Consider the following 10,583-nt stretch of genomic DNA (forward strand, 5'->3'; position numbering starts at 1 on the left):
GTTGGCATTTTTTTTAAAAAAAATTTTATGCGCAGGTGTCTGTCTTGCTCCTTTACGACTGCCCACACACATACACGCATGTGGGTTCCAACATGCGTGGCTTGGTGTCGTGTGCGCACGCGAGCCCGCTGATGAAGTGTCCTCCAGGGACACCTCGCATCAAGGGTGGCAAATCACGCTGATTGATCAGTCCTCTGCCCCTCCCATCCTCATTCCAATCCGATCCTCCCCCCCTTGCCCTCTCCTCCCACCCGAGCCCCCCGGTGATCAATCACGCCGTCAATCACACAGGTAGCGACGACATTATTCAATACTTCGCCCCCACTTCGCCAAGGTTTATGATGACAAAGACAAACTCTTCCCTTTTGGTCCCTGAAGTAATCATGGTGCACATGCTGATAAAGGACAGAGGGAGGAAGGTGCGGGGTGGGGGTGGGGGGGTCGACTGGACACAGCTAATGAGCCTCATTAGTGGAGCATTGTCTGCAAGTCACATGAATTATCCATGTTGTCTTGAATGCCAACATCAGTGAATATGAGCGTGAACAAAAGGAGGAGCGACAATATTTGGACACAAGTCAGTCTCATCTATAGTTGCCGTGGTTACCAGGCTCTAATTTATAATTTCTAGGTCTTGACTGTAAAACGGATACAAAAGGGCCACCATGGTGAGTATGGATACCTTGAAGTCTAAATGTGGGGAAAAAAAAGTGAGCACCCACTTGTGGAGATGTTAGCCAACGCTAATCTGTGTATCTACCAAATCTCACTTTCGGATTTGATATTATAGTCTTAATCTGTGTAGTCCAGTAGTTGCTTGAAATTGGCAAATTTTCACAAGTCATGTCTGGAGAAACTTGGTGTGAAGAATTTACATATAGGCCATAATACTGCTGGGTCAACAGCTTTTATTACCATGACGACCAGGGAACTCGAGAGTTGCTTAAAAAGTAAATGCTCATAGAGAAAATAATTTGTACTTGTGAAACTTATAAACCCAAACCAGGTTTACACTTTTGAAATTGTACATCGCAAGTGTGAAAATGCCAAGAGTCTCACAACCTTGGTATGTGCAAGCAGGCATCCCAACAAAAACAAACTCAAGGTCTCCTCCTACATACAAGCATTGCCTCTGTGCTGACTGGGAGAATGTGACGTACGCATGCCAGTCAAGGTCCACCACTAACATGAGGAGTCATTTTTAAACTGCACTGGCAGTACAGAATGTACAAAATACAACAACAAAAAAAACGGGTTACTGTAACTAGAGTTGTAGAGGCAGTGATTAGTGGTAACAAGTGTGTAGCGCTGTACTGCACCCTGCTGGTCAAAAGATGTTAGTACAGATATACGCATGCCAAAAATACATACATTATTTATTATTCATCATTATTATAGTAATGTTCTTTCATAAAAGGAAATAGGTGATATAGCAAAGAACAAATGTGACTATGATATTGCAAATGAAACTTATTGCGACACAGATGTCTGCTCATTAAAATTAAGCAAATTAATATAAAATAACTACATTAATTAATACAATTTACCACATAAAAGTGTGATGTTTTAAAATTACAATCTATTTTATTTGGTGTTTTTCTAGTTTTGAACACGAATCTGTGCAGCAGCCAACTTGACTGGTCTCATTTCCAAAGATGTAAGTTCAGAGAAATTCCAGTAGGTGGCAGCAGAGTTGCAAGAATGCATCAACAGCGCCTGTTTCACGAACGTGATTGCGCCCCTTGACCTTTATTTACATTGATAAATATTGCAGTACAGTATAAATAAACTAGGAACACAGAACGCAGCATAGATGACAGAAATTTACTCATACAGTGACCTGGTAAAAGTCCTTGTTTGATGAATGCAGGAAAGCATTATTTAAATTTTAAATTTGATTGTGAAATGTTGAATTGCCAGTGAGTGTAAATTGTGTAATGCTTTTAATATATGGCGGGAAACATGCTAAAACTCAACATATGAAGCTGCACTTCTGAATAAATCTGGCATCAGTGATTGTTCCATTATTAGAAATTTTAGATGACTTCATTTGCATGTTTGTCCTCATTGGGCTCACGGGTGGAGTTGCAGCGTATCCCGACTGACACAATATCCAGACTTAAACCCAATAGAGCACATTATAACCCCTATGGACTATTCAGTCTGCAATTAACCATACATGCGTGGAAGCCAGAGAACTGGACCAAGAAACAACCCAGTTATGTGTAGTTGTTAACAAAACCTATATTACTTGAGTCAATGTATAACGAAGAAGGAAGCAATAAAACAGGAAGTATATCTCCAGACAGACAGGGAGGCCATTGTTAACGCTTTTATTACTCTAACGGTCGCACATGGAAAATAACCAGAGTTGGGGGAAAATGACACTTTTCATTTTAGAGTATATCTGTTGGCATCAATTTTGTGTGATGCGACATTGTTTGCGAAAAAATTGATTGCACGTGGCATTGAACCCGTCAACATCAAGTTTGTTGGCTGTCTAGACTCTAAACTTTACACACCGTGCGCATGGTCATAGACTCGTCTGCGTCACTGTTTCCATTCTGGAGATAAATAAACCCCGAGTGCCTCCTGAGAGCAGAACCATAACCAGCTGCTCAAAGGCAGGAAAGAAATGCAATCGGTCACATGACGAGGAATTTAATAAAACTTAACAAGCTATCCAACACAAAGACTTCATGAACATTTTTACATATTGCAAGAGCATCGAGTACCTGAACAGTCAGAAACACCTTCAACTGCCTGACATGACCTCCGGCTAAATCATTACCCAGGCACCGTGTGACCCTGGCACTGAGTACATGAGGCTCCAATAAAAAAAGAAGAAAAAGAAAAAAAAAGGGGGTATCCGAGTCTGACCTGCAGTGTTATTATAGTTCAAGCACCTTTGGTGTTTACGTGTTGTAATAGATGAGATAGGACTTCATTTACTTGAACAAACTCAATATATTTATCTTCTCGTTTAGTTGTTCACATTTTATCAATTCGGAATACAATATAAAGAAAATGAATGTGACTCTTTAAAAAAAAAATTTTAATTGCCTAAATGCCATAAAAGCATAAAAATAAGTTGTTCAGTGTATGTATAATAAAACTAAAATAAAGTTAAAGAGCATAAAATTGCTCCAAAAAGGTGTATAATTCCTTATAGATGCCAAAGTACTACTTTTGTCTAAATGAAGCTCTTCAACTGACTTCAACATAACTCTTTTGCACCATTATGCCACCGGGGGGCGCCAAAGCAATATTTTTATGGCTCTGGCCTCAAGAGTAGAGGAAAAAACACAGTCAAATAAATTAAGTATAAATTATTTACCTTTTGGAGTCACTCACCGAAAGTGACAGGATTTGACTTTCATTCCCAAATATGCTCGATCCAACATCATTTGTTTGGTGACACCGGTTCCACAAATGTTCGCTTTTTGGAAATAATGTAAAGTTTGCTGTTGTCACGCATGATGATTTTAAAACTGGTGTCGTTTTCCAGACAATGTTCATCTACTCTCAATATTATTTAGCTACATTTCTGTTCTTCTCATCAAATGAAACCTAGCATAGTTTGTTGACAGTGTCGCCAACTTGGCCACTTTCTTGCTAAAATTGGCGACTTTTTTTTCCTGCCAAATGCGACCGCCGACAAATCCAGCGACTTTCTCTGGTGTTGTGGAGACTCTGCACATAACAGTTTTTTGATTAAATGTGATATTCTAGCATTTAACAATACAAGACATTTTTTTAAATATTTTTTATATTTCAAAGCTAAAAAAAAAAAATAATTAAAAATTTGTTCTAAACATATTTAGGGTGTTTTTTCATTCACTTTTTCCTCTCTCACAACATTATTCCTCTCTCTTACAGCGTCCATTACAATTGCATACAATTTGCCAATTATGGAAATTAAGCGATGACATCATTTAGCAACAGCTAATAGCTACTTTCCTAACTGGCGAGTTGGCAACACTATTTGTTGTGCTCTAAAATGCACCTGTTGTGCGTCCGTATGCCACATTCACATTCTTTCTCACCATTCTCCTGTTCGGATTCTTTTTCCCACAGAGATCCGGGGCCCGGCGTCTGTATTGTCCCACCAAGACTCAATCCGGAGACATACACAGCGAGAACTATTGACAGAAAAAACACAGATTAAGATATCCTCTCAATAGGATGTGTTTGCTATAGAGCCGTAGAAGTGATCGTCTTTCTTATTGTGGTCAATGCTTGCAGTGAAAAGAACATCTTGCCCTGAGAGTGAGCTTGCCTTGTTTTTTTTGGGGAGTTCTTATAATGCACACCAAATTAGCGCACAAATATCCCAATTTAGGCACCATTGTGATTTGCGGACAGCCATTCAACTGAAGTAGCCTTCCATGTTCAGTAAACATGACATTAGCGGTCAGTTGTTGTTGACAGCAGTGAAGTTCAACGACAGCCAGGCTGTCTGAAAATACAGACTTTGAAGCGGTCGTGTCACTTCCCTCAACTGGGACCTCGGGTTTGGTTGTGTGCATTGTGGTGTCGAGTTGTTTGTGGAGTGGTGGAAGGTGGTCATGACCGAATTCCGGCCAATGTGTGTGTGTAAATGAGGCATATTGTGCATTTTAAATCAATTCCTTAGTGGCTAAATTATATGCCTGTGGTGTCAAACTTAAAGCAAATAATTTGCGTCGACTTTATGTTTTGTTGCAATTTGTCTTCATTTTTAACAATAATGACATATGAGATGTTGAAAGTTGTTTTGTTACACTTAAAAATAAATAAAAAAATTTGCCATACTTTTTTTTTTGTATATGTGGTTGAAAAGTTGTTTTGTTACACTTAAAAATAAATAAAAAAAATTAGCCATACTTTTTTTTTTTGTATATGTGGTTGAAAAGTTGTTTTGTTACTCTTAAAAATAAATAAAAAAAACTGCCATACTTTTTTTTTTGTATATGTGGTTGAAAAGTTGTTTTGTTACACTAAAAAAAAAATAATAATTTGCCATACTTTTTTTTTTGTATATGTGGTTGAAAAGTTGTTTTGTTACACTTAAAAATAAATAAAAATAATTGCCATACTTTTTTTTTTTTGTATATGTGGTTGAAAAGTTGTTTTGTTACACTTAAAAATAAATAAATAAATTAGCTATACTTTTTTTTTTGTATATGTGGTAATATAAGGCAATTCAGTGTCGGGAAAGTAACTAAAGTAACTAATAACTAAAAGGTAATAATATTACTTTCCCCAGAAAAGGGTAGTGTAGCAAATAACTTCAAAATTTTGAGTAATAACATTACATTTACTTTTTTTTTTCCTCAATAGTAATTGTTAATACTTTCTTCCTGACTGGATACAGAAACATTTTTTTGGGGGGGGGGGGGGGTTCTGTTTCATTTAGTCAGCAGTTTATGAATTCATACAAAGTAAAATTCTTATTGTTCATTTAATTCAATTGAGGGTACAAATGGAATCAGATGGACTCCTAATGAGTTAAATCAACAATGAGAATGAGAATTTAGAACGTAGACTGTAGAAAAGAGGGAAAAAAATGCTTATGTTGAACATGCAAAGTAAGACTTTTGGAGAGAAAGGATGCAATTATTGAGTGCAAGAAGACAAAAGTAACTTAAAGTAATGAGTAACCAGCTACTTATGACAGGGTAAAATAATTACTGATCTTGAGTAACTTTCCCAACACTAGCAATGCAATCATACATTTATATGGGATGACAGCGCCTCTATTGGTTGAGGCTATGTACTGCAGTCCATTTCTCTTCAACTGCTTCAAGACAAACAACAGAAGCTAAGCTACGCAAAGCAAACTGCAGACTTTGGTATAAAAGCTGCCAACATTTTTTACCAGGCTCATATCCAGTACGGGTTTTTGTAGAATTCAGTCATGTGACTTTTTCTGTCAGTTGATGTATTGTTTTCTCAACTTGGGAAAATACCTCGAAACATAACAAGCGAGTCCCCCTTCAAATACCCTCATGCACTCATGCTCATTGATTCTTTGTGTATGTCACCCACCCCCCTTGTGAATTTCCATCCCACCTATCGCTATGTATACCACGCAGCTGGGTCCACATGACGCACGCAGCACATTGGCCTCGCCGTCCGCTGCGCGCGCCATCGGACTGTGTTTGGCAACAAATACATGCCGACGTTACATCGCACGCACGGTCACGAGGACTATAAACGAGTCATGCAGTGTCACAAGCCACAGTTTCCTTCGACCAAAGGCCAAGTCCAGCTTTTTGGAACGAATGAAACGAGTAAGGGAAATGACTTAGTGGCCATCAGCATACAATAGAGTGCAGTCGAGTTTGATTTCTATCACCCACTGGTTCCTTTGGAAATTGGCCTTGAGCTGACTACTTGAGTGCATGTCCTTATATGGAAGAAGATGTTGGTTCCAGGGGGAAAAATGAAGACAAAGAGCCAAAATCTAGTCAAGCAGGACAGAGGCAGACACACAGGGGGCGGAACCAATCTCTCGGGGCGCACAATGGGGTCGAGCATTAGGTGCTGCTGTTTTGATTAGCAACTAGCATGTATGGCATGTATTTCTCAACACACTGCAGCTAAACCGCTGGTTAGCGGACATCGTGGCTAGCGAGATCGCTTTTTTGGCAGTGCATCAAACTTGTTAACTCGTTTGAAGCGGCGTCACACGAACATAAATATCAGCGGAGCAGGAAAAACAAATAGGCCGGCGCTAAGGCAACTTGCACAGGCATTTAAACAGACGATCCCGGGCTCGACTAATGGAGTCCAAGCAATAACAAATGTCATGGTGATTTTATAGCCCAATAACTCAGATAGATCAAACTGTTACTGTTGTAAAGAAAAGATTTAAGATTATATTTACTATTTCATTTATTTGTTTACTACGAATCATCCATCTGGCGATTAATTGAAACATGATGTCATCAGAATGGAGGCGATTTTTTTGTCAATAATTTGCAGATGCGGTAAAAATAATGTTGGTGGATTGACGATTATAGGTTGCTACGGCTTTCAATAATGACAGATCGACTGCTGTCCTGCATTATTTTCCCTCTTTGGCTTCTTGACTCTGCCACAGCGTCTCCTCTCGGGATTCAGAGTGGTGTCGCAATTTGTAGTTTGTCCCCCCCCCCCCCCCCCCCAAAAAAAAAAATGTCTCGCTGATCATGATGAAATTAGCCTGAGCAAGCGATTGTGTGTTCACAAATACTGTCGAAATATTTTAGCTTGCGCATGATTGTACAAGAAGAGCAGAGGCCCTATTTCAATGTTGTTTTAGAAGAACAATGGCTTGAGCATGTTAACATACACTTGGAATGACATCTGTTTTTTGCTTTTACTGATGTTACATGTCGTGTTCTGTAGGCACATGCAATAGCTCAGAGCTAAAAAGAAGATCACCACTTCGCATATCCATGTCCCTGTTAAATGCAACACTAATAGTACATTTAATTTAGAAATTATATATTTACCTTGGATTCTGTCGCAATAGCAAGAAAATGTGCGTATATAACCAGAGTTTTTAGAATTATCTAGAAATAATCAGTGATTCTCAAAAGTGTACTATGACTACCACTAGTGGTATGCAGGCTCCCTCTAGTGGCAGGTAAAAGAAGCACTGAGTTAAAGACAAAACAATCAAACATATTAATTACACTGAAGCTGAAGTTACACATACATCCTGTTTAAAGCCATTTACTTTTCAAATAAAGTATACATTTTAAGTACAGTTCAGTTCTATTTAGCTATTAATTAAAATAGATTTGAATTAAATATTTACCTGTTCAGTGTTTACAAGGTTAGGGTATTGTAATCTTGGTCATTATGATGGTACTTGGAGAGCTAAGTATTTGTTTTGGTGGTTCATTTGTACCAAAATTTATGTTTGTCTTACGATAGCTAGCTACGTTAGCTTAATGTTAGCGAGCTAGCGAAACTAGCAAAAAAAATTGTGGTAAAGATAACCCTTTAAACCATTTTTATTTGAACACAAACGGTAGCTACGCATCCAGAGAAGGTTTACCTTTGCTCACAGACATTTATTCTTTCTTCTTTGATCAAAACACCGTGTTATTTTTGCCGTTTTGTGGCGATCCCATCATATCTACACGTAGTTAGCGTGTTTTCCTGGTGGCCAAAAAGCATACCGCAGTTAGAGCAGCAGAATGTTATTGAATCATCATGATGCACAAACTATTTGTTTCTTCACGTGTTAATTCACGAATGCCGAACCACAACTAGAAAAATTCCAGCGGAAATTTTGAATGGGACTGCTGACTCTTGCAAGGTGGAAACACGCATGTACTGTATGTAGTACTTGTAGACATAGTAGTAGTAGTATAGTAGTAGCAAGTACTTGTAGTAGTAGTAGTAAGTAGTAGTAAGTAGTACTTGTACTAATATAAGTAGTGCTTGTAGTTGTAGTAATTTTAATAGTAGTCAAATGGCCAAGATGGCCGCCGACCCAGGTGGGCGAGTGGGAGAGAGTCCTTGGCGTACCTAATCAAGTAGCCAAGATGGCCGCCGCCATGGGCGAGAATCCTGGGCGTACCTAATCAATTGGCCAAAATGGCCGCCGCCCTGGGCGAGCAGAGTGGCGAGAATCCTGGGCGTACCTAATCAATTGGTCAAGATGGCCGCCGACCCGGGTGGGTGAGGGGGAGAGAGTCCTTGACGTAACTAATTAATTGGCCAAGATGGCCGCCGCCATGGGCGAGAATCCTTGGTGTACCTAATTAATTGTCCAAAATGGCCGCCGCCCTGGGCGAGCAGAGTGGCGAGAATCCTGGGCGTACCTAATCAATTGGCCAAAATGGCCGCCGCCCTGGGCGAGCAGAGTGGCGAGAATCCTGGGCGTACCTAATCAATTGGCCAAGATGGCCGCCGACCCGGGTGGGTCAGGGGGAGAGAGTCCTTGGCGTAACTAATTAATTGGCCAAGATGGCCGCCGACCCGGGTGGGCGTTTGCTGCATTCATCCATTAGCAAAGCAGGGTCTGTTTTCAGATACATTTACGAACACAATCTGTCGCAGTCAATAAAAGCTGGGCGGAGGGGAGAGAATCCTTGCTGTGCCTAATAAATTGGCCAAAATGGCCGCCGCCCTGGGCGAGCAGAGTGGCGAGAATCCTGGGCGTACCTAATCAAATGGCCAAAATGGCCGCCGCCCTGGGCAAGCAGAGTGGCGAGAATCCTGGGCGTACCTAATCAATTGGCCAAGATGGCCGCCGACCCGGGTGGGCGTTTGCTGCATTCATTCATTAGCAAAGCAGGGTTTGTTTTCAGATACATTTACGAACACAATCTGTCGCAGTCAATAAAAGCTTATCTAATCTGCAGCATGTTGACACATTGACACATAACTCAGACTTTCTTATTATTTAATTTAATTATTTAATTATTGGCTGCATATCAACAAACAAACGCATCTTTAACATAGATAACGCAACGTATAGCATATTTGTGCAAAGGGAGGCGGTCAAGTAAAGTCAACATCACACATTGCACATTTGTACGTCTCTCCTATCTGCACACAGACAGTAGCAACTTGTGTGCACGGTACTTGGACGCCGTCCACTTCATGGCATGTATGCTCAGCTAAATTGAGAACTTAGACATGCTCGGCTTCTTAGCCAGAGCTGAGGAGGCTTAGCAAATAAAAAAGCCGACGAAAAAGCCACATGAGAAAAGCTACTAATTTTTCAACCGAGAATGTGGAATTTTGAGGTTTCTACACAACATTAAAGTCCAGTAGCGACACTTTGAACTGAATAGTTGAAACATGAGGGACCTTGTTTTTCTGGGACATATTTAACGCAAATATGTTTACATATGCAGTTGAACTTCATTTAGCTACAAGCAAGTTTGCGTTTGATTGCTTGTTTGCAAATAATTTGGGTGAGGCTAATTTTCATGACTGAAGTGCTGCCCCCACAAGTGAAAATATGATCTTTATGGATGAACACTTGTTTTTTTCCTTCACATTCGATGATCGATGTGAGGAAACTTCTTAGCATAAATATTCCAAATATCAATTTTATTGATCATGATCAATTCATCCATTTTCTATATTTCTTGTCCTCATTAGGGTCGCAGATGAGCTCTGTTCTATTCATTCAGAACTGCCCTTAATTATGAGATCTGAAAGGAAAATCAGTACTTCTCATCTTATTCGCTCTGATATCTCAGATCTCCCCCCCAACTGCAAGAATGCAAGAACGGTGCAGCAGTTCTAACATGGCACCACTACGAGACATCCAATCAGATTGCTCGGATATCATCACTTGGCTGGCCGGATACCCCCTTGGTGGCATATTTTCATGGTATCTTGGGACTGCTATAATGTGCTTTGATGCATTAACTCTTTGTCAACCACTTTGTAGCACAACATGTCATAAATGATGGAACTGGTTATTTATGAGTCAGTGGGGAGGGGGTACAGGGTGTAATTTGAAATCATGGATTACCTCTCATACGGTAGTGCTTCTTTGTAACGTCTATTTTATTAGCCTCTGGCCAAGATGATTGATTACGCACTTGGATATCTATCTATCTATCTATCTATCTATCTATCTA

This window comes from Vanacampus margaritifer, chromosome 17, assembly GCF_051991255.1.
Source record: "Vanacampus margaritifer isolate UIUO_Vmar chromosome 17, RoL_Vmar_1.0, whole genome shotgun sequence".
NCBI lineage: Eukaryota > Metazoa > Chordata > Actinopteri > Syngnathiformes > Syngnathidae > Vanacampus > Vanacampus margaritifer.